This window comes from Falco punctatus, assembly GCF_963210335.1.
Source record: "Falco punctatus genome assembly, chromosome: 8".
NCBI lineage: Eukaryota > Metazoa > Chordata > Aves > Falconiformes > Falconidae > Falco > Falco punctatus.
In genome coordinates this window covers 52461737-52485617 of record NC_137588.1, presented here as the reverse complement: position 1 = coordinate 52485617, position 23881 = coordinate 52461737, and the positions used below count along the sequence as shown (strand labels likewise).

General features: G+C 37.8%; 1 protein-coding gene across 12 annotated transcripts in view; it reads left to right on the top strand.

The window, feature by feature from the left end:
* The window catches only part of FABP6 (fatty acid binding protein 6), a 47072-nt gene that overhangs the window by 4362 nt on the left and 18829 nt on the right, over positions 1-23881 (top strand). For 2 of the 12 annotated variants that reach the window (XM_080398123.1, XM_080398121.1), the window contains exon 2: positions 4412-4498. The exons of the other annotated variants lie outside the window; for them this stretch is intronic. The gene's annotated coding sequence lies outside the window, so the exon portion shown is untranslated. The remainder of the gene's footprint in view (positions 1-4411; positions 4499-23881) is intronic. 12 annotated transcript variants of the gene reach the window in all.

Here is a 23881-nt window from a genome sequence, read left to right as displayed (position 1 = left end):
AAAGAACCAACACAAGATGCAAGGTTGTAATGGAACAATATACATAAATCAAGTATAATCAGGGTTGCAGTGAAGCCAGAGTGCATGATTGCAGCATATTTACAAATATCAGCTTTCTCAAACCTAATTTAGCTACGAATAGCAGCGGAACTGTGGTAGCAGTCTCTGGAATGGGCTGTACCCTGGTAATTGCCTAGTAGCTGGAATATGTGGTGTTATTGGTATCCAGGCTAGCTGGATCTGTGTAAGTTTACTATGCCTGTTCATGCTGCAACTGATCTGTCTTAGAGTAGGCATATGAAAGCTCTGAACGGGTGTGTAGATTTATAGGGGGTGTTTATAGGGTCTTGGTACGTTAGTAGGTATTTTTCCTAATATCTAGACCAGGGCATAAGAATTTTAGATTAGAGGTTTACAATTTGAAGTTCTACCAGCCTTGCTGAGACTTTGACTCCACACATTAAAGGGATTGTGTTTTATATACTTCTAATGTCTCCAGTCTTTGCTGGCACTTCAGCAACAACACTGAAAAGCATACTTTTCTCTCTGTGTCAATCTGAATCATAGTGGCAATAGCTTCCTGTGACTGCTATAGTGACAACAATTTCTTGTGACCCTGAGGAAAGTCTGAGGGTCTCACAAAAATCTCCACAAGTTAGGGTTTAGTGACCACAGTTTTATGATGTGTTAATAAATCCATTTTAACATTATTATTCAGTGTTTGCAAGGCATGATATGCTATTGTGAAATTTTCAAGGCTTTCCTATTTAAAAAGAAAACGTGTAACCAATGAAAGCCAATGTCTGTAAGTGTTGCAGAAGAATATAAACAAACAAAGTAAGGGTTAAATTACATTTAAGCTCTTTTGAAACTTCATTATTGATTTATTACAGAAAATTTATATGGGCGGAGAAAATAATGTGTCATTCCTGTAATGTTTAGTAACTGATTTTTGTAGCCATATGAATGTAGAACTCGTTTTGTTAGGTTTATGAATGATCATTAAATCTGCCCTGCAATTTGAAAACTTAATTATATGATAAATTTTTTGTGAAGAAGAGATGAAGTCAACGATTGGGGCTTTACCTAATGTACATATGGATAATTGATTTAAATCAATTATTATAGTTGGGGATGTTTTAAAAAAAAATAATTGCAACTGTAAGCAAGTCCTTGGGGCAAAGCACTGGCATTAGCTCCCTGCTCACCTCTCACACTTATTTTATGGTTTTAAAGAAATGAGAGCTTAAAACTGCTTCCTGTTTTATCTTGTAAGCTGGTTTCTGCTATCTTCTGAAATTTGTATAGCTGTAGGTACTGGTGGTATCCATATTGTATCTCCACATATTTTTCTATTCAGATAAAATAAAACAACTTTGAAGATGCAATGCTATTATTGTTTCATATTTTGGCATCTAAAACCTTACCTATAGTTTTGCACGCATACATTATATTCTTATTCAAAGATCTTTCGTTATTTAATACATATAAAAATAAATTCATCATGCACTGAAAACTAGGTCTATAGTGTCTTTCAAACTGTGATGGTTGTTACTAAATGGTTATCTTAATTGATTGTAACTAATTCCGAGTAGATTAAGTGCCAGTCCTTTTCCCACACATACACACTAGTCCTCTTCCACAGTTACTTATTTGCAGTATTAAAAGTTGTGGGTGTGGAATGAATTCATTCATTTACATGATACAGTTTTGTAGTGCCCAGCTAGATCAATCAATTTTGCATCTTGGAATCTCAGTAAATCAAAATTAGTCTAAAATGTGACTAAGGCATCCAAGAGCAGAATTTGCAGGGCATCCTTTTCAAAGTGTTGTCAGGACAATTCACCCTTTGTAGCACTGTGGTCCATAGATGAATCAGTGTACCAGAGGCTGTTGGGCTAGGACACCACTGTGTCAGCACATGAGCTGCTTTGTGTTCCTGCCAGTTCCTTCTTGCTGAAGCTACAAACCTCATGATAGGCTGGCAGCCCATCTGGCCTTATCTTCATCAAGCATGGCAAGCAGGGAAGTACTGCTTCCATTCCTCTGCTTTGATAGACCCAGGTGGATTCAGTCTGGGAGATGCTAATTGGTTAACATGGACCTAAATGCCTAAGAAAGTTCATTTTCAATAGCGGTTTAGGTATAGAGGAAGGTATTCACATGACATAATTTAGTGCATAAATTGAATGGCCAGTTTAGGAGCTCTGTTAGCAGATAAAGGAATCACTCTCAGGACAGTGGTTCAGAAAGGGATACTAAATTAGCTCCGAAGTGATCTCAGGAGACCATCTGTCCTTTTGACTATATGGGTGCTCTAGTTTCAGAGTTTAAACATGATGTGATTATCAGCTGTATTGCTTTATTCCAAAGAGGTAAGGAAGGTTCTACAAATGTTAACAAGTGTTTGTTTGGGCAGTAAGTGACTGCTTAATCTTTTGAGGCATCTAGCTTAATTTTGTCTTAATTTTGAGTGCTAAGCCTAAGTATTTTTGAAAGCATAAAGGCCTTAGGCTCTGTGGATAATTTTGTATCTAAAACATTTTTGTTTTCAGGGCTTGCATGAAACAGTGCAATTTCTGACTCTATTCAGGAATCAAATTACTTGTATACATTCTTTAAACAGACTTGTGAGGAAGTGTTTTTCCTCAACAATTTTTTATTAGTTTTCCTTGATGGTTTTAGGAAAGTTTAATTTTCCTGTTATAAAAGAATGTGTTTTACATTTTCTGTGTTCTGCAAAAAGCAGAACTGTAGCTAGTGTGTTCTCTTTGGATTACTGTGTTAGTGCCAAGAGCAGCACGCTTGGGTTACTGAATTTAAGTCTAGGAAAACTGAAAACTGGTTTCTTCAGATGTTAAAACTTCTCCTTTCTTCCTGCCTGTTTAAAGATCTCCCTGTCTATGATTTGTAGTGAACAGGGTAGGATATATTATTAGTCAAGTTTTAGGTGATCTTTTAGCCAGAGTCTCACAGTGTTTTAGCATAAATATAAGGCTGTATAAAAAAATCAAATGGAAATAGTTTACTTCAAGTAATCTATACAGTGTTCTTTCCTGTGGGGATGCAAGTCTTTGTATATTTGGATATGGTCAGTTGTTTCTAATTTGTGACTTCTCTGCAATGTACACATATAAGTTTTTCTGACTTGTCACGAATACTGGTATATGCTCCTTCCTACCATGTCTGGCTGCTGCTTTTGACCTGGGTCATAAGTCCATTCACAATTGCATATTTTTGGAAGTAAAAACATAGCTTTCAGTTTCCAGAGGATTCATTTATAGGAAAGTCATGTGTGTTCTTGAAGTGTCTAAATAATGAAGCTCCCTAGGTTTGATACGGGGTGGAAAAGCAACTGTGTCTTGCCAGACATTTAGTTGTGTCTTCTGTAGACATTTAGTTGTGAAATTCTGCTGTAGTTCTTCAGATTCCTTTAGGTATAACTTACTGCTCTGGGATACAGTCATGGCTTTCAGCAAACCAATGAATTCTGAAAGCATTTAACTGAGAGGTTGTTTAGTTTTGTCTCCCATGTTAATTTAGCAATTTATACTGTCAATCTTTTAAAGATCTTCCCTGTGGCTGTTAGATTGCAGCTCCTTTCTTCCTTAATGATCTGGATGATAGCACCTCCTTTGACATTTGACCAGTAATTAGTTAATAGTACCTGCTCTGTATTCTCCAAATCTTTACCCCTTCAATTGTAGATTGAAGAGGAAACTTTGAGTGTAAGTTTTTTCATTCCTTATTTATGTATTTTGCAGTGAAGTTTATGGCACAGTAGGTGTCAGTTACTCATTGAAATACGGTCCTGACATGGCAAGCAGGACAGGGCCTTACCTGAATTTGAGTAGGAGATCCCTACAGAATACTGAAGTGATTTACTAATTGAGTCAGTAACAGCCTTTTCCTGAATCAGTACTAAATCAGCATCCTACACCGAGTAGTGGCTCAGGTAGCAGAGGACTTGCTCACAGAAACTTTTATAGAACAATTCCCTGTTCTGATTGAGTAGGGCGTTCCTTAGGGAGGCTTTGCCATGCAACTTGCAACTTTCATAGTTCGGTTGTTAACTGTTACTGTTTTTCACAGATACTGTTGCTGCTGTGGCATAATCTTTTCAAGCTGCCCAAGCACTTGTAGAAGTGGCCTTGATGCTTATTGGTGCCACAGCTGTCAGTGTGGAGAGCTCTGCAGTTGTGCCAGTTCTACTTGCTGACTGACTTCTTTTACTTTGCAGTGCAGAAGAAACAATTCCAGGACTTGTTGTAAGGGCTTGTCGTTGCTAATACCAGTGTGTTACTTGGCCTTAGCTTGCATGGCCTCCTTTGAATGGCTCTCTTTGTACCTGAAGATTTGCTCTAGAACAAAACTCACTTTTCTCTCTCTCTCTCTCTCTCTCTCTTTAAAGTAATTATCCAAGAATGAAGAAGATAATTCCTTCAAGGAAGCTGTTCCAGAATAGGGATTAGGGAGTAGTCCTTGGAGTGTCCTGGAGGTACTGTCTTTGACTTGGAATGTAAAATAAGCAACTGAAGTTCTCCTGGTACTTTTCCTAAGAGTTAGGATATTAGTCTTGATGACTTGGGCATTTTTGTTTCTGTGGTGGTGTGGTTTGTGTGTTGGGTTTTGTTTTGGGTGGGGTTTTTTCCAGTTAAAATGAATGCAGTAGCCTTAGGTATTTAAGTTGCAGTTGAAATGTGTGAGGTTCTGCTCTGGAACAGAATTGGGTTTCAGTGACTTTCCCATCTGAGATGAAAGTTCAGAAGCTGCTTTTTGGCTTTAATCCCCTGCCAACATGTCCTCATAAAGCCATGATAATGATTTTCTTAGAATCACTAGGATACTTCAGGATCACCCAGAGATTCATCTATAAAAATGACAGGTTCTGCAAGATTTGATGTTGCTTTATATCTCAAGCAATATAAACCAACTTCTTAGGATCTATGTCCTCCTTCCTTAGCTCCTGAATTCCAGTCAGGAATGTCTAATTTAGTGAATTCTATGTGTTATGCATGGACATTTAGGTATTCTTTAGGATGAAAGGGGCTATTTGTAACTAAGATTGTGTAAGAATTCACATTCTAAGCTCTAGTTCTTAATACTTCAGGACACCTACGGGAGAGATTTTTAGATTTTTGTTGAAAAATATTAAGGGAATAAATGAAAATGAAGGAATGGTTAATTTGTCAAAAGCCAAATGCTGTGTAGCTCTAAGTCTCAATAATTCCAGCTGGCAAAGTAAAATTGCAGTGCAATTAAATGATCAGAAATTGTATTTCAAGTAATGCAATATATCTTATGAATATTTGATATATAAGTGAGTTTCAAAATATAATTGAGACATTTGTATGGCTAAAGGTATGAAAAATGAGTGATATGGTACTGAAAAATGCAACCAGGTACTTAAATGCTATCTATACAAATATGTATTAAGAGACAAAAGATGTGTGTGCAAACTTACTTTTGGCATTGCCTGACTTCTATTCTTACCCATGCAACTACTGTCTTTTCTTGCATTTCTTTGTTTGTAAATTAAGGTACAAATATAATTATTTTTTCTATAAATATGTTATCTAGATCCATTAATTTCTGTTCAGTCTCCTTTAATTATTTTAAGAATGCTGTTTGTGAAACAGCTCCCTTGGAATGTTTGTGACAAATAAACAAGACAAGTCAAATATTTGGCAGGAATGTATTTAATATGATTTTAAAATGTTAGAACTATGAATTTAAAATATTAATATGTATTTTAAGTCATAAGGAGAACAGCAAGAAAATACACTATACAAATCTTTCCTGGTAATTTCCAAGTAAGCCAAGTCTTTCAAATACCTTTTAACTCATCATTAGTTTATTTAACATCTTGTAGGTTTGGTTGTCTCTTATCAGATCACATCTAGGTTGATTTTCTTATGGGATGAGCACAGCAACTGTATTTTTTTTGCACCAGAAAATGCGAGTTGGAAGTATTTGAGCAGCACCTCTGAAAACCATATTTACTGTTTACTGCTAGTCACCTGTGTTTTGGGAGAAGAAATGGTACAGAATGTCAGGGCACCTGAGAAAAACAATGATCAAGTAATAGCTGATATTTGGCTGACACATTAGACTTCCAGTTATAAGTACTAAATATTATTATTTAATGGAGGATTCTGCGCATTATTATCTTTTGGTTTAAAATATCTGACAATATATTTGTTTAGGATTCTTCACAGAGTATTTTTGTTTAATAATAGTTGTTTGCAGAGTGTCAATTAGATGTTAAATAATTCTTTTGTTGCTGAAGAAGTCTGTGCTGCTGCAGGTAAAGAAATATCTAGCAGGTTCACTCTCCTTTTGAAATCTGGAGTAAATTTGTATTCAAATTTGTGTTTAATGAAATAATAAAAGGGCAAAGACAGGGACAAAAAGTGTCCTATGTGGATAGGACATATAGCCAGACCTGTTGCAAGTTGGGTTATGTTTGATTTTGTGAGAGAATAGGCAGCTGGTCAATTACTTTGCATACATGTAGGGGAGGCCAGGGAAATTACTCATGGAAGCGGAAAGAAAATGTTTTCAGAAGGATGTAACTGTCACTTTTTTAGCTTGTGTAAGAATGAGCATTGAAGAAGTTTTCTTTTGTCTTAACTGAACTAAGGTGGGGAAAAAAACCTACCTTGATAAGCAAGTTGAAAAGAGGATTGAGAGTTTCACTTACCTCTTTTGATTTCCATTTTTCTCTTTTACTAAGCTCTTATACTACCTAATTCACCTGGGACTGATAAACCAACTTGTAAATTATATAGGCGTATAATTAAGTAACACTGCTTTAACACATTGCCCAATGTAACCCATGTTACTGTAGCAGCCTATATGAATCTACTCCAAGGGTGAGGTTACTTGAAACATTGTTTCTTTTCTACAAGAGAAAGTCCTACAAGTTGTCACAAGGGGATGTATTTTACTGCTGTGTCAGCTATTATTTTTCATTTCGTGACAGAGAAGGACTGAGATCCAATGGCTCATGCAGTGGTTCAGCTGACTACTTGTAATCTGTTAAGCTGCTGGAAATTGTTTGTGTTTGATCATAACCATTTTAAAATGTTTGGAAGGGATCAAATTGTGCTAAGTGAAAGTACTAGTGAAAAGTTTCTCAGGATTTCCCCTGCCATTCCTAAACCTTTCTGCAAAATTATTTTTGGTGTTGAACACATACATTACTATATATAGTATTGTGTAGTTAAAGTAAAATATATAATATTCACCTTTAAATTATATGCAATGTGCTTGTTTGCCAAGTAAAACAGGGTACACCTTCCTTTAAAGATCAGTGTTGGGTTTTTTTGTTACATGAAAAAGCAAATTAATTTCTAATTATTTTCTCTTTAGTGCATTTAGTTAGTGCATTGGGTACACAGCAGATAAACATTTTGATGTCCTTCTGTTAAAACATTGACATCAAAATACATTCTAAAGTATGATGGAAACATGCTTCATTCCTTCAGCATAGGAATTAAACCCATTTACTAGAATGTCTTCACAGGCTTTCAGGGCCTTTTAAACCAGACCTTAAATCAGCTGGTGAAGATCCTCAATGTCCAAAGCAAATGGTAATTTTGAAAATGTAGAACTGTTTTTCCTCCATAGGCACATGGCAAATCATTGCCAGTGGTGTAAATGTCACTCTGTTCCTGTAACTGTTAGAGGTAGCTGCTCAGCTGGCCTAAGAGTGGCTCTCTTAAATTGATGACTTCAGTTCATGTCTGCTGAACGTCAAAGACCCAGTTCATTTCTGACAATTAAATGTAATCTTTTTATTTCTGCCATTGTACCTCTTCCTCAATAATAGCTCTTATTTCATCTAGGCTTTTGTTCTGTCTTGTTCCTTTTGTCATAAATATTTCTCTTAACCATCTGTGAATAATATAGAGGAAAATCATTGAACAATATATTTTTTTCTAAATGAAAATGATTTGACCAAGGTGTCTCAAGTATATTTAGTTCTTTTGCTTAATTCTTGAGCTGTTTATTCACACAGTCCCTTTCAAACAATTCTTTTAATTGTTTTGTGCTATTAGTAATTATGTTTCCTCCTTCAAGTACTGTGTTGAGCTGGCACAGAAATTGCTTGTTACAATCGCTGGCTCTTAAAGTGCTTTACAGAACACTGACTTACATAATCTACATTCTTCAAAAGAGAAAGAAAGAAGGAAGAATAGGATGATTGTCTTTAATACTTGATTCAGCCTGCCACACTGACTTGCCCACTGGCCTTCAGTTAAGAGCTAAGACCAAAGCAAAATGATCGGTGGGTAGCTACAGTAACATCAGTACAGCAAAACTTTACGTGGGAGTGTGCGTCTCATAAACAGATCTAGGCTGAATTCAGATCCATCATCACATACCAAGATCGTGAACATTGCATGGTTACAGAAAGTGAGTTGAAGATCGCCATCCACTTCCTTTCAGATAACTGTCTGCCTCGGAAGAGATGCCCCTTCTTCAAGACGCAGAGCCAGTCAGTAGGGGACTGCTGACACAGCGTGTCTATATAGACATGCTCAGATGCGGTCACATTAGCTTAACCTATGAAGCTATGTTAATTAAGGGCCTCGCAGGGGGACAGCTCTTTTCCTGCAAAGGTGGTTTTATATTAACGTGTCTAAAAGGTTGTGAATTGGCATTGGTTTATGCCCAGCCGTTGCCCAGTTCAAGAAAGCAGGACAAACATGCAGCTGCATCCATCTCAATGTATGGACAGGGCTGCAGGTCAATACATTCTCTGGTAGGGATGGAACATACTAGAGCTGTAAAGGAACTTGTTTTGTGAATGTACAGATGATTTTCTTTGTAGGACTGTGAAATTAGAATATTTTATCAGATATTAAATGCACAAAAGATAGAATTATAGATACACATGCTCTTTAGGATCAGATACCTCTTACTATGAGTTAACTTACAACAGCAATGAGTTCAGTATAAATAGATACCCGAGCTTTTGTTCTGTAAAGTTGTTCCCAACAGTATTGACTGCCCAAACTGTGTTTGAGAAACTATTCTGGAAATTTCTTGATTGATTCAAGTCAAGAGATCTCCTGGTTACTGCAGCATCTTTATGAGAAATAACTTTTGTGTGTAGTGTTTCAAGAGTTGAAAGGACAAAAAATGTCTAAGGCAGGACTGGCATTTGAAGTAAAAGAGCCTGTTGGGGCTTCTGAGTATTTCACAGTTACGTTTTTTATTTGCAACCTGTTTTCTTGTCCCCTTACTTCTAGGAACATGCTGGCTAGTTAATATTACCACTGTTTGAATGAGAAGAAACTTGGGCACCAGTCTTTGCTTTATGTGTAAAATTGTTCCTGAGTCTTTTCTGCAGTATTTTCTGTGTGCTCGTTTATGAATTATGTGAACTTGATTAGCTCTTGTTTTCTGTGGAAGTGCACAGCATGAGCAGGCGGCAGCATTGCGCTCTTCCCCAGTAATGTATGGCACCTAACCCTTGAGCTCTAGGGCTGCTCCACAAATGCATCTCACTTTGATTTGACACAAGCTACCAAACAGGGGTTTGTTTGTGTTTGTTGGATTGTTTACTTTTTTGTTATTTTTATCTTTAAATTTTCCTTCTGATTGAAGTACTTTCAAAAACGCTGATTGCCAGGCACATGGATGTCTCTTTCTATGTTTATTTAGAGCACAAAACAATTGGGCCCAACCCTGGCTGTAACCTTCACCTGCCACGGTAATACAAATAACTATGCAGCTTTTCCTGCAGTACCAGAAAGACTATTTGTATCACATACAAGTGTGTTGCATTTCATCTTGCAGCCCATTTTATAACTGCAGTGTTGTTCTTATCCTGATCCCTCCCTGCCTCCATGCAAAAATACCCTTCTCAAATGAATGCATATATTGTTCAAGAATTAGTTGTTTTGGCATAGGCTGTGGGTTGAAACACATAAACTACTGACATGCCTGTAGTGCGTTGGTGACACGGTATACACAATTTATCTCACTTGTCATTGTTTGACAACATTATCACTGCAGCTAGGATACATTGGGCGGGCTAAACTTAAGCATAGGTAAGTTAGCATGGTAATTTATTTAGATTTTCTTGTAAAGTCTTCTAAGCAAATTACAGAAGTCTCGCCTTTAATAATATATCCAAGCATCTCTTCTGTTCCTTGGCTGTGGAAACACAGTGTTATTCGAGGTTATTCTCCATTTGTAGACAAGCTCTATTGACCCCAGGTTCAAGAGAATTTACAACTGTTGAGGTGTGGCTTTTCCTTACCTGTGGTCCCTGGAGAGAAATTTCGTGTCATATAGGAATAACAAATGGTGAAATACTGACCTTAATTACTTACAGAAATGTGAATCTTACATAGTCTATTCTCATTTAGGGTTTTGTGCTGATAAAACTTAAGAAGATGGGACAATAGAGGAAACAGAATTGACTAGTAATCATTTGGAACTATTGTACTTCCCAAGCTGAAGCAAGCAGCTGCCAACACATCTCTGACACTGTGTCCTTTTCTTTGTCACTTGTAGCTTCAGCTTTGCTGGCTGTGAAATATGGACAATAACTTTTCATTTACAGAGGTGTAATGTGGTTTAATTATAGTGAATGTTTAAAAACAACTTGAGAATTAAAAGTGCCAGGTAAGTGCTAACTGTTGTCCTTGACAAAGACACAGTAACTAGGTAATTAGTCTTTCAGATGCATCTAGTTATTCCATAAATTACAAATTAATTTCTCCCCATCAATTGAGAGTTTTTGACACATTCAGCTTTCTTGCTAATTGGTTTACATGACCAATAGGATGTATTTCAGTAAAATGACTGGTGAAGGTAAGTATGTTTTCCAGCTAGATATTGCCTTACATACAACAATTATGTATGGATGGGCTGCAAATCAGAGCTAAGCACTGCAGTAAGGTTAACAAAATAGGACAAGTTCGTATGGGGATCTTCTAGGTAGATTTCAAAAGTGTGCTTGTAATTGGCAGTGCCTCTTGAAGTCACCTTGACTTCATGGTTTACCCGAATAAGATGGAGTAACTGTTGTCTCACATCCTTGTCTTATTGTCCACAGTAACTGGTATGTTTTGTAATTGGATCTTCCTTTGAGTTCACTATCTGCTATCTATCTGATGTTTTGAGAATTGTAAAATGGGGACACTGTGAGCCTAGGATTCCACACTAACTGGGTTCTTTCTGTCTCTCTTGTAGTAACAGTTTTGAAACTGTTCAAAGGGGAGGGGTGTGGCATAAATGACAATGTATCCAAATTTTTCAAGCCTTTCCCCATAGCTTAAAAAGGCCAAACAGAAGCACTGAAAGCTTAGCCATGCCATATAGTAAACACTCAGTTAAAAAAACCCAAACAGCAACAAACCAAACAAAAGCAACAAAACCCCATCAGCTGTTACTGAGGTCCACAGTTGGGGGGTGGGGTGGGGGCTGTGTAGGAAGCAACTCTGAGCTGGAATCTTCCAATACCGTATAGTCACATCAGTATAAAGACATTCAGGGTAATATTTCTGATATAATTCCACCTATATTTTTTTAATCCAATTACACTGAGAATGAATTTGTCCCTCATGGTGTCTGAAAACACACAGGAAAAGCACTAACAACAGTTGGAGAGGTCATGGCCCAATTGTGTATGCTAATGTCTCTGTGCCTGATGTGCACATTTCATCTCTATCAGATGCTCTGTTCTGTGGCTAAAATTAGAATAAAAACTTGCAGTTAGCAATTTTCAATGCCAGACATTTTTTTACTAGATTTTTTTTGGTGACATTTTGCTAGAGGATTGGTTCGCATTCCTCCTTTGTCTATCTCTTTCTGTCTTTCAGTAGAGTTCAGTTTTATCGACCCTCTTACTTACTCAGGCCTCATCTGATGTGCATGGTTTTACCAAATCAAGAAATGCTGTCATCACAGACAAGTATTTTCAGCTCCTCTAATCTTGAAAATGTACCTCAGACTGTATGTGTTCCTCTCTACTCTGTATTTTTGCAGTCTTGATAAAAATAATGAATAGTCCCTAGTGTTTAATAAAAATGACAAGTTTATTATTAATTTTAAAATATCACAAGTTTTGAGGGGGAATATATAGGGAAATAAACTACAGAGATTCTCCCAGTCAGCCTTTTGGGAAAGGAGGCAGAAGAGGAGAGTATTGTGTCCTTATGTCCTTACTTTCTTTGGAAAATGGTACAAATTTTTAGCTATTCAAATTAAGGTCCTTTTTTCCCTTTCACCTCCTCCCCCAAAATGAGGATTAGCTGAGGACATTCTTACCATCTTGTCAGTAGCCTAGGGGTATGCATATAGCATTCAGCAGCTGGAGCTGAGTGCTGTCATCCCACCTCATCTTTAACAGTGAAGTTAATCTTGCAAAATCTCTTTGTTCTCTGCCATGTGCTAAACAGCTTTTCATTTAGATCAAGAAGTGTGTGCTACTTGGAGTTTCAGGTGGGAAATACCTTCCTTCACCTCATTAAGGATAGCTTTGTGCCTTAATTCTATCAGCAGGCTTGGCTGGCCTAAAGTTGTAGAGACCTCTCTTTGCTAAAAACCTATGAGTGTTAGGTATGCAAGGGAGAAAAAACTGTACTGCTTTCAGGACACAGGCATTGTGCTGCACGTTGACAACAAACTATGCTTGGCGTGCAGTGACTTTCAGCACTCCCTGAAATAAGAGTGCCTAAAAGGCACAGTCTGGCCACAAGACTGCAGAGTTCCATCATTGACACAGTGAAATGACAATGTGAACATTAGGTCCTGATTACTAAGGTATCTGCACTTCTGACTGCTTTAATTCTTTCTAGATCTTAAACCATTTGCTCTTTTCAATATATCACATTGCGTTCTCTTACAGATCTTTACTCTTGTTAGTGTCTCATGTTCTGTTTTCTTGTGGACTTTAAGTTGTAGAACCTGTTGTGCTAAGTGTATTTCAAAACAAGGGAAAGTGTATCACCTGTATTTTATGCATATCTGACACGCATGCTTTCTTACCATGACCTAATCTAATTCCAGGTAGGATCAATTTATGGAGTACTCGGGCTCAGCCTATCTTCCCATCAGAGCTCATCAGCAATACCCAGCACCGTCCTTGCCAAGTCATTTCCTTTGATAAAGTCAGGTCACTTTTAATTGCTCTTACCAAGTTAACTTCTAACTCTGAGAAAACACTATTTACAATTAGTTTGCACATCAAGGGAAAGAATCCTTCAAGCTTGCTCTGTTATCTTTTAGGGGTATGCTTGATTGTCAATAGTTGGGAAAGTGTGTGGCCCTTGTTCAGGGACTCCATTTAACTCAAGCCTTACAGCCACAGAAAAAACATTCCATCATCTCCAAATCAAAATAGGCTGTGGTCCTGGTACTGTGATCAATAAACCACTGTGGTTTATTATGTCGGGGTAGGTGATTGGCAGCTGGTCCACAAAACCTTCTCAGAGACGATTAACATAAGAGACTTGATTGTCCTGTCAATGATAAGGACACATGGTGATCAGTGGAAAAATTTGCAAGACAGTAAATGTTGCTTGTCCAAATGTTTCTCGGGAACATAGAGTTGGGGTGATGCAGTCAAAGTGGAAACTCTAAGAAATCCTTTTCCTTGGTCCTGTCACAGACAAGTCCATAAAATTACAGATGCCAAGGTATAACAACAACTCTGTGACTGTCATTCAGCTGTGTTTAGCCATGACTTCTGAATATTTATTTATAGGCAAGTCTAAAGGCAGAAGATGAATGTGATTAGAACTAATCTTGATAATTTGGAAAACATTGTTTGTTCCTTTTAACTGCATTCCATGAGATAAGAGTGGCTGGATCTTGTGTCTGAGCTTTCTGCGTTTGTTGTTTGTCATGATTATCAGCTGTGTTCTACTTGACAGTTGAAGCCAATGCAAGTTTTGCCAACACGTAATATGCAGAACTGGATTCTTGTTTATATTCAAAGAGGGTTGTTTTGTTAGCAGGAGTCCGTGAAGAGTTTTGACAGGTGATTTTGGGACATTGAGCAGGGTTTCAGAGCATTTCAATGAAATTTAAACTGTTGGGTTTTACGGGTGGGCATTACAAGGCCCTAAGAAGGAAGGTGGTGGTGTTTCACAGAATGTTTTTACCCGCATTGTACAGTTCTCCAGAGCTGTGCACGGCCCATAGAGACTGACACCAAGGCTGAATTCAGGAGTTTGTGAATGTGCCTCTGTCTGAAAACTGGAATGGGGTGGTTCAGATTTTTGCAATTCTTCTATTGGTCAAGTGACTTCTAAAGCTGCAAAAGTCCAATTTTTATATTGTTGATGTTAATCAGGAATGCTTGCATTTTTGTCATGTACCAAATCCTGTCTTTGTTTGTCTGGTTAACACCAACTCTTGGTGTGGAATCTACTGAGGCTGTATAGTGTTTTCTTCAAACTAACTTGTGGTATCTGTAGACTAGGAGTTTAAATGTTCTAATTAAAGCATATAACTGTATTTTCTAGGCAAATGCTCAATGTCACCACACTTTTGTTTATTTTGTTTGTTTGTTTATTTTGTTACTAATTTAACTGCTAGAGAATAAGTTGTGAAGTAATATGCCTGCCTTGGGGAAGGAAACTTGAATAGTCGTGCTCAGTAGGTACTGCAGATTCTTAAATGGTAGTAGAATGCATGAAAATAGCGCAGAAAGTTTAAACACACCATGTTATTTCACTGGAGTAATAGCAGTAATGTATGATACTGAATTACATATGAAGGATGATACAGAATTAGTATCTCTTCTAACACAAATTCTCTTATTTCTAGAGTTGTCCAACTGAAACTCTCCCCCTCACTCCCCAGCAAATAATAAAAGAAAAATGCAAGCTTTCAACAACTGTTTTGCCATCCTTGTGAGGAAATACGTTGGTGTAGCTATGCTGCATTTCTTTATAGCTGTACTAATCTAATTCCCCATGTGGAGGCTTATCACAGAATACGGGCCAAGTCTGCAGTATCAAGGATATGCTGATGTAGCTGTACAGCACGGGGTTTTTTAACAGATGGAGTTCCTTCCCCACAACAGCTAAAACCACCATGCTGAATAGTACATACTCTACTAGGAAAAGAGATACCTTCGCCAGCTTAAATTTATTTCTATTTACTGAAATGGTTGGTTAGGAGTGGGGCTGTCTTTCTTCATGCTTCTAATAGGCATAGTTAGGCAGCAAAAACACTGAGAATGGATTTAAAAATGCTTTTTTTCCTAGCATGGTTTATGTTAGTTTGAAAAATACAGAAATTAAACTGCAATAGAGATACTTAATTCTGAAAAGGATGGACATATTAAAGGACTGCTTTTTTGCAAGATTATGGGATTCCTCGATTTAGGCTCAACCTAACTAATGGAATAAAAAGAGAGGGAAAACTGTTAGAAGAACAAATGAACCGTGCTGTGTCATTCTATTTATTATGGGGGAAAGACTGAGAATTATTTAAAACTGCAACACTGCTTCTAAGCAATCTGACCTTTATACAAGGGGGTTTTTTTTGTGTTTTTGAGATCTCTAGCCTAGATAATTAATGTTGGAGCACCACTGGCATTTAGTATTACTTTCATCCCCTTGTCCTTGATTACTATGTCGGTTAGATGTTATGTTTACTGACTGTTTCATCATCAGTTCTCGTACTTCAATCTCATACACGTCTGGGGGTGGTCAGTTTGTTCTCCTTTGGCATCCATTTGAATGACAAAAATGTTCTGAAATGCAACTTGAATTTCATGATGTATCCTGTCAAGTGACATGTTTCTATAGTAAATAAGGTATGGTGAATTGTAAAATGCAATGTAAGGGTCTCTGTCCCAAAAGAATTAACAGAATTAAATCATGTTATCTCTTAATAGTAGTGGAGAGGTTGCAGCTAGGATTCTGCATAAAAGCTAAAACAGCCAAATATCTTAGCAGTGCAGGGGAACAAACAGAAGGAGGAAGGAGGAAATCTCTTATCCATAAAGAATCAAAGATGTAAAAATCAGTATTGATTAAATTTCAATAATTGGAATAGAATAAATTATGATGAAGCATTGTACATACCTTTGAGGAAGGATGTATTTAGGAGCAACTTCTGATCTAATAAATTTTTGTTGCAACATGATTGATATAGTTAAGTCAGTTGCCTTGTGCTATCAAATTACTTTCACTGAAGCTTTCTTGCAAAACAACAGATAGTTGTATGTTTTTTTTGGATTAGATGTGTAAACTACTGATGGCTCCAAAGAAAAACAAGGTATCCAAAGTTTAGTGTAGTCTAACTTCTTTTTTTTTTCCCCAAGGGTTGCCCTCACGCAAAGATGAGGAAGTTCTTAACGTCCTTGAAATGAGTAGATTTGACATTGACACCTTTGCTGATGAGGTGCTGCAATCAAATTGTAGACAGGTTAAATTCTGCTCCTTTAGGATTTGCATGCTAAGTTTTTCTAAACCTAAATCCAATTCATTACTGCTTTTTCAATAGAAATTTTGGTTGCGTTTTTTTAATAAAGGAATGTTGATAGCTCACATGCAACAGTAGCATCTTAGCAAATGTTGAACAGAATGGAACTAAAAAAGCTGAACACTTATTTTCACAACCTAAGCCTGGAGATTGCATAAGTCTCACTAACTGCATAATTATAAGTAGTACATTAGACTTTAATATTGTAGCATTTTTTGTATTTTTAGTAATACCAACTTTTATGTAATACATTTTTTGTTTGCTTGCTTGTTTTTGAGTATTACGTTCCTTGTTCTCTGCTCAGGCAGAATTCCCATTGAATTTGACAGTAGTTTGCTGGGTAAAGAGCTGATCAAGTACACAGTAAAGCTCTTGGAATTTTGCCTAATGTTTTTCACCTGACAGTGTCCCTTTATGCATATTTCATAACGTGGCCTACCCTGTGCTTGCAGGCATAGAAGAGACTTTGCAACTGTCTCATGTATGAAATATAAAAGTTTTAAATGCTTGTGTAAGCTACTCTATTAGAACAAAGTAGTATTTTATAGTTCAAAACACTGATGTCTAGTTTAATGCATTGTAATTGGCAAAATTTGGTACTGTTTCTCTGGTTTTTCATCGTGGGTTCCTATATCTATCTATATTAATGGGTTTCTTAAATTTTTATCACCGTGGTACAGTGAAGTTTTTGTAATTGTTTTTTCCTCTGGCATAAATCTAATATAAAAAGTATTCATGAGACTCATTATGTTTTTCCCTCAGAATAAAATCAGATTGGCTGATTGATGCAAGCTTGGACCAGTGATTGACCAGATAAATACTGCTTCTGCATTCAGATTGGAGGCCAGGAATTCTTTGTCACATCAGTAGAGAGACTGTAGTTACAATCTGACTGTTGGTTTTGCTTTTCCTACCCCAACCTCAATTTGATTCTAATTTCTGAAGTCACCCAGGGTGAGTCAGATCTGGTCAAGCCAAAATAAGCTCTTGAATCATTCCCAAATGCTGGAAAAAATGAGTCAATTCAAAGAGTTAAGCAAGTAGAGACAGTCATTAGGCGTAAAGCAACCACAAAACTTCACATGGCTGAATGGGAGAGAAGGTCCACCCAGTGAGTCAAGGTTGAATATAACTGGATTTCAGGGCTCTTCTGTTAGCAGAGCTGGTGAATGGTCAGAAGAGAAGTATGAGAGCTATGAATGGGGAGGAAAACTGAACTGATACTTATGTTATGCATTTGTTTATAGATTAATGTAAAGCAGTACACCCAGAAGGGAATAGGTTTGAGCTGTGTGTGACTTGGACTTGAACGTTCTTCTGAGGGGAGACTAGGATAATTAACAACATGGAAGTAGGCAGTAGACTTAAAACTCTCAAGGCAGTTGATGAGGCTGTGACAGGTCTTACACAGTGAGAACAAAATTCCTTGCATTCATTAGCATTTTTGTTGCCAACTGTATCAGCCTGGGTGTGCATATTGCAATTAGTAACTGTGCTTTCTCAATAGTTCTGGGAAAATCTGTGCTACTGTCATATACCACAGGGAGTAGTTACTATTTTGCACAAAATGCTGTTAGCTGTGGGAAAACTTCTCATGCAGAGATCTGGAAAACAGGAGAACTTGATACAACACACGAACACATCAAAAATCATATTTCAATGTGCTTTCTTTTTTGATAGTGGTGCTTCCCGGCTGTTCACGGTCATAGGCAAAATACAGTGCATGTTCTGAGTCAAGAGTCAGGAAGAGTTAATACAATGTGGAGTTGGCTCTGTGAGAGTAGTTACAAAATTTGGTGAGAATTCCTTATATAAAGGCAGGACCTCAATGGTAATTTTAGTTTACAGTCAGATATGTACCAAGACAAAATCCTTTTATTTTAGCTCTTTTCTCATTTGTAGCCTATTGCTTCTACCTCATTACTACACTGTTCTTTGCTAGTACAGTAAATCTGGAGACCTAATGCTGCACAAGCCCCTTTGAGGACAGCACTGACTTGTAAAATATTCATTTCTATGCGGATCAGGGATATCCCAGTCTGGCTGTAATCAGAGGAAGAAGGAAGGAGACAAATAATCACTGAACATGACTGTTTAGGGAGCAATTTCTGTCAAAAAACAATCAGCAGCAAAGGTGGATATGAGCTGGCCTTGCACCCCCAAGCACAAGTAAGAGTGATGTGGGCTTGTTTGATAGCCATAATAGTATAATTGCTTCTTTCTATTCCTTCATCCTCTAGCCAGCTGCTTCTCCTTCACTATGCTGAAATGCCTGTTGTTTCTCCCTGCTAACTGCTGAGTAATGTAGGGCTAGTGAAAGGTGCCAGACTGACAGCAGTGGGATCTGCACTTCTTTGTTTATACCCAGAGTGCAGGTATATCACAAGCCCTGACAGTGCCCCTTGCTATTCTGGTGAGATACAGCCCTAGCCTGCAGGGAGAAATCACAAAGCAGGAGATCCTTTGGGGCAATTCAGTTCTTGGTTAATTTTTTGTTTGTCAAAATGGTGTCAGCTGTGGCAGTGAATTGCATGTTCTGGAACAGCAGTACAGCTCTGCTTCCAGCCAGTGATCCAGGCAGAGATCAGTTCATAGCCTGAGTTATTCCAAATGCAATAGACCTTTGTGCTATGAAATCCATTCGCAGCAAGTCTCCAGCCACTGGGAGTTGAACTGACTACCAAATTTATCTCAGCCAGACTTAATGAACAGTCATCAGGTAGTAATGATCCTACCAATCTTGATGTAAATGTAAGTTATAGCAGGGGTTGGATTCCATACCCCTAGAGTAATTTCTTGTGCCATCGAAACCTCATCAAAGTGTCTTGGTGAAAATGATTTAAGCTAACATGTTGTACTGCATGTTAGCAAGCAGCTAAGGGAACCCATGTATCAGTTACTGTGGCTCACTGGTAACGTGTTAACTCACAGTAACTTCATTGTGTGCTTTGGTCCTGTGTTTTATTCAGAGGCATAGTTCCAGGCTTTTTTTGTTTGTTTGTTACTATCAGGATAACAACCCTAGCAAGGTTGTGTCCATCAATGCCACCTTCAGTGAGTAAACTAGATATTTTTTTTTGAGACAGAGTTATTTAAACATTCATTATGATAGTAAAGAAAAAAAGCAACCTACCAAAAATTATATAAACTCATATCTGACCCTGTGTGAAAAAATAATGCAGAGGCCACAGCAACTCCAGAGCTGGCCCAGCCAAGCGGTGTCACATAGAGCTTTCTTTCTCTTTAATTTTTTATTTGGATCATGCCTGTATGTAGGTCACAATGACTTAAAAGAGAAGGCACTGTCCAGACAAAACCAAATCTTTCCAAAAAAATACTGTTTTTGTAGGAGAAAGAATCTTTCTCAAACAGAAGACTGAAGATTTGTACTGAAAGGATTTTACTGTGCAGAGGTATTTCAGCTAGTTGTGATTCCAGTTAGTAGTGACTGAGCAGAGGGGTTGTGTTCTCAGCTTGCTTGTCTCCTGCTTGTAAGCTTATCCAGTGCACAGCATCAAGATGCTATGGAGCTGGCTCAAGCCATTTCTCTTCCTGACTTTTTGTGCTGTGATGACCTCGTATAAATCAATTCTAGCTTGATCACCCTTCCTCAGGAATAGAGAGGTGTGAAACTTCTCACTGCAGATCCCCATACTGGTCTGTTTCTGCTTTCCTGAAAGGGTCTGGACAAAAACCTCTTGTGCTGCTTCCACCCTTGTGAACATCACTCAGTGGCCAATAGCCACCCTAGTGATTCTGTGCATCTCTGTATCCTGTATGCATAGTCTGTACATCTTTTCTGAGCAAACTACTTTTCAGCTTTGAGGAGCATGAGGAGGGGAGGGAAAGCAGATCTTCTGTCTCGCCCTCTGGTCAATCTTTGTGCAAGCACAAGAATAGCAGCATGTAACAATAATCTAATAAGCATTTCTGCTAGGAGAGGAAGCTGGAGGCAGTGATGCAGCTGTGAAGAGTTAGGGCACAGAAGGTTTAAATGCCTCTGGCCAAAAAGCTCTTAGTGACACTTGGGTTACAAATAGTAATGCTGTGTGGCAATAGTGCAAATAAAATCCCCACAAAACCAAGGCATAAACCAGGCCTAAGAGTACAAATCACTTGTAGAAAAGCTGTATGGAAGGTGCAGTCTAATGTTTTTGAAATCAACGGTCGAAACTGGTAGATTCCCCTTAGCTTTAAAAATCCATATTACGCACCCAGATTTTGTATCACAGTCCATGCATGTGTGATTAGCAAAACTGAATTATTTTTTCTGTGCCGGTCCCTGGAGATAGTAATAACTTCAAGGTATTGTGCAGCAATGGAGGTATATTTTTATAGTGAATCATCTTTTGTGAAAAGGTTAGGACTTCTGAGACAAATACGCTTTCAGAGAATGATGTTCCTCTGTAGAAGAACATATTTTAATTTTGAATGAGTGGCCTTTTGATACTTTTTGTAGGGTTCCCATTTTTTTTTATTTTGCTGCAATATTTTCAAAATATTATGTTGATTTTACCTTACCAAATTACTGTTATAAAGCCATTATTTAATTACTACATTTTCTAGTAACCTAAGTGTTTTGGTAAACTAACTTTGTCAAAATAATCAAGGTGATCGATACTATTTTGAATCCTTGGTAAAGGAATTAACTTTCTGAGTCTTTTAAAGGAACTGACTTTCTAAGTGTTTTAAAACATTTGGAAATTATTTTTCAGGTTTGTGCCAAGTATAACTTTCGAGAGAGATGGGGCAAAGAAACAGAATGTTTCATGTTTATATTTTCCTACTATGTTGTGAGTTTCATTTGTGGACAAATGTCATTTTACACTTGGCTCAGTGACCGAGGTAGAAATGGTTGATTATATTGTCATAGACTCATAATTTATGTTGGAAGGGACCTCCAGAGGTCATCTAGTCTGCCTCCCCACCCCCCCCAAACATGTCTAGTTAAAGACATGATGGCTTACAGTTTAAATGGGCAGGGTGGTCTCTACTTGAGTCTTGACCAGTGGCAAGGATGGAGATTCCACATCTCTGGGCTCCCTGTTCCAGTATCTCACCAGCTTGTGTTTTTTTTTAAAAAAGAAAAGTATATATTTCACAATAGCCAATAGAATCTCTCATATTCCCAGTTGTGTCTGTTCTCACCATGCCTCCAAGAAGCATCTGACTCCATCTTTCTTTCCTCCAGTTGAGGTGGTTGTAGAAGGCAATAAGATCTCCCCTTTGTTTCTATTTCTCCGAGCTGTAGACACCCAGTTCTTTCAGTCTCTCCTCATCCATCATACCCTTAAGTTTTAACATTTCCACAGGTGGCAAGAGGAAAGCTAGGCATAAAAATGTAGGCAAACCAGAGATTTAATCCTCTAAGAATAACTCTAGTTGCTGTTAATTGTGTTTTATTGTTGATTCAAGTATTGCTCAGTGGGAGACCCACTCCCATTTTGTATTAACTCTACTTTTTTCAATTTGTTAGCCTTTCTTCTCATCTTTTTTTCTCTGTTTCAGCATTTTTTTTCTCCTCTATTCTGTCTACCAAAATGAAAGTAAGGAAATAGTTAATATTGGTATGTAATGCATCATAGACTTGCAATGAGCCTAACATTCAAAGGAGATTAATAGGGAGCAGGATAAATAATACTTAATTTCTCTTCAAACAGTTGTCTCAGCCTGCCTGTTTTCCAGGCTCCAGAATATTGCTGGGTAGTGATTTATATCCAGCATACCCTTGAAGAAATCCCATAATCACAACAGAAACTCAACAATCCTAAGAGAAGGTGAGAGCTAATTTTCAGATATGCTGAACAGTAGTGGACCTGCAGACATCACTGCATGACCCTAAGAAAAGTACTAGCTCAGATAGCAACATAGATATTGAAAACTTCAAGAGAAAACTAAGAATTAGCAATTAATAATCCCAAAGGTCTTAAAGAAATTTATATTTCAATCCTCGGAGACAGACCTTGCAGTTCAATTCACTATTGGAATGTTCTCAAAATTTCTCTCTGCATTAGGTCATTGAGAGAGTTTTTTTGATAAGCCTTATCTTGCTGTCATCCTGGATTTGCATGCGGGAGTTATTATCATGGCTTATTCTGCATTTTACCAAGAAGCAAAATGAAAATAACAAGCAAAATGAAAGCAAAAGGCAGCCCACCTTGAACCAAGGTAACATTGTGTTGCAAGGCAGTTCTTAGCAACCTGAAGACAAAGAGAGCCCCTTTTTAAACGGATAACGGTGGCTTGTTTACAGAATCTCATCAGGTGCTTCTAGCAAAGCAGAGCTTTGAAGGTGGGTGGAAGACTTGCTGTTAAATGAGTGCAGTGTAGCATTTTTAGTCAATATATTCAGTAATCTGCCTATATCTCAAATTTTGGGCAAAAGTTCCAGTATCGTGCAGGAAGAGCTTAAGTATTTTGCTTTCTCTAGATCTCCTGTCTTTCGGACACAAGCAGCAACTAGCCTCATAAGCCACAGATTTTGGCACAGAAGTCCATCTGTGGCATCCTTGAATGTTTATGCAGCTAAGCAGCAGAGTGAGTGCTGCATCACTAGGTAGGGGCAGCGTGAGTGCTGCATCACTAGGTAGGGGCAGCGTGAGTGCTGCATCACTAGGTAGCGGCAGCGTGAGTGCTGCATCACTAGATGGCAGCATGGCTTGTGACACAGATGTGCCTGCCCGATGTTCAGCCTGCTCCCAAGGGCCAGGCCTTCCCCTGGAGAAGCATTCGCAGAAATTCAGACCGGTTTTAGAACCACCTCAGCATGCTCACCAGGGGAGTCATGAGGATAATCCTGGCACTAGAATCCCGCTGACTGGTTTTTAAGGTTTGTGCCAACTTTGTCAAAGCATTAAGAATTAGTGTTTTAAGAATACTGGGAAATTGGCACCCTAATCAGTCACTGACCTAAGTAAGCATCCAGATTTTTAAGGATCCTGAAAATGATGTGATCTATATATGTTACAAAACAGACATTAAAAAATGCAAGTTTATGTTAAAAATGAAGTTTTAAAAAAATAATCAATTGTCACTTTAGGTTTTTTTGTTCCCTGTTGCTTTCCCATGTTTAGGAGGGAAACAGCTGTTGTTCAGTACTACGAAGTAAAGAAACAGCATTCTAAGTGGAAGTTTAGATTTTGAAGTGTTTTCCAGATTTTCCTTATGATTCCAGAAGGCAGCTTTAAGAGAAATATGTCTTATTCTAGGGTTTAAGATAAAATTACAGCTGTTAACAATATAGTTCCATTTTCTCAGTTTTACACCAGTGTTGTGTGATTAATAATGTCAAATTTATTGCTGACCAACTGAAGGATAAATAAAACTATTGAAGAGTGACACTACAGGCTAGGTGTAATAAAAGCAGTTGATAGAACAAGCAAGTGCAAATGTCTGCTTGTTTTGGAGATGATGATGA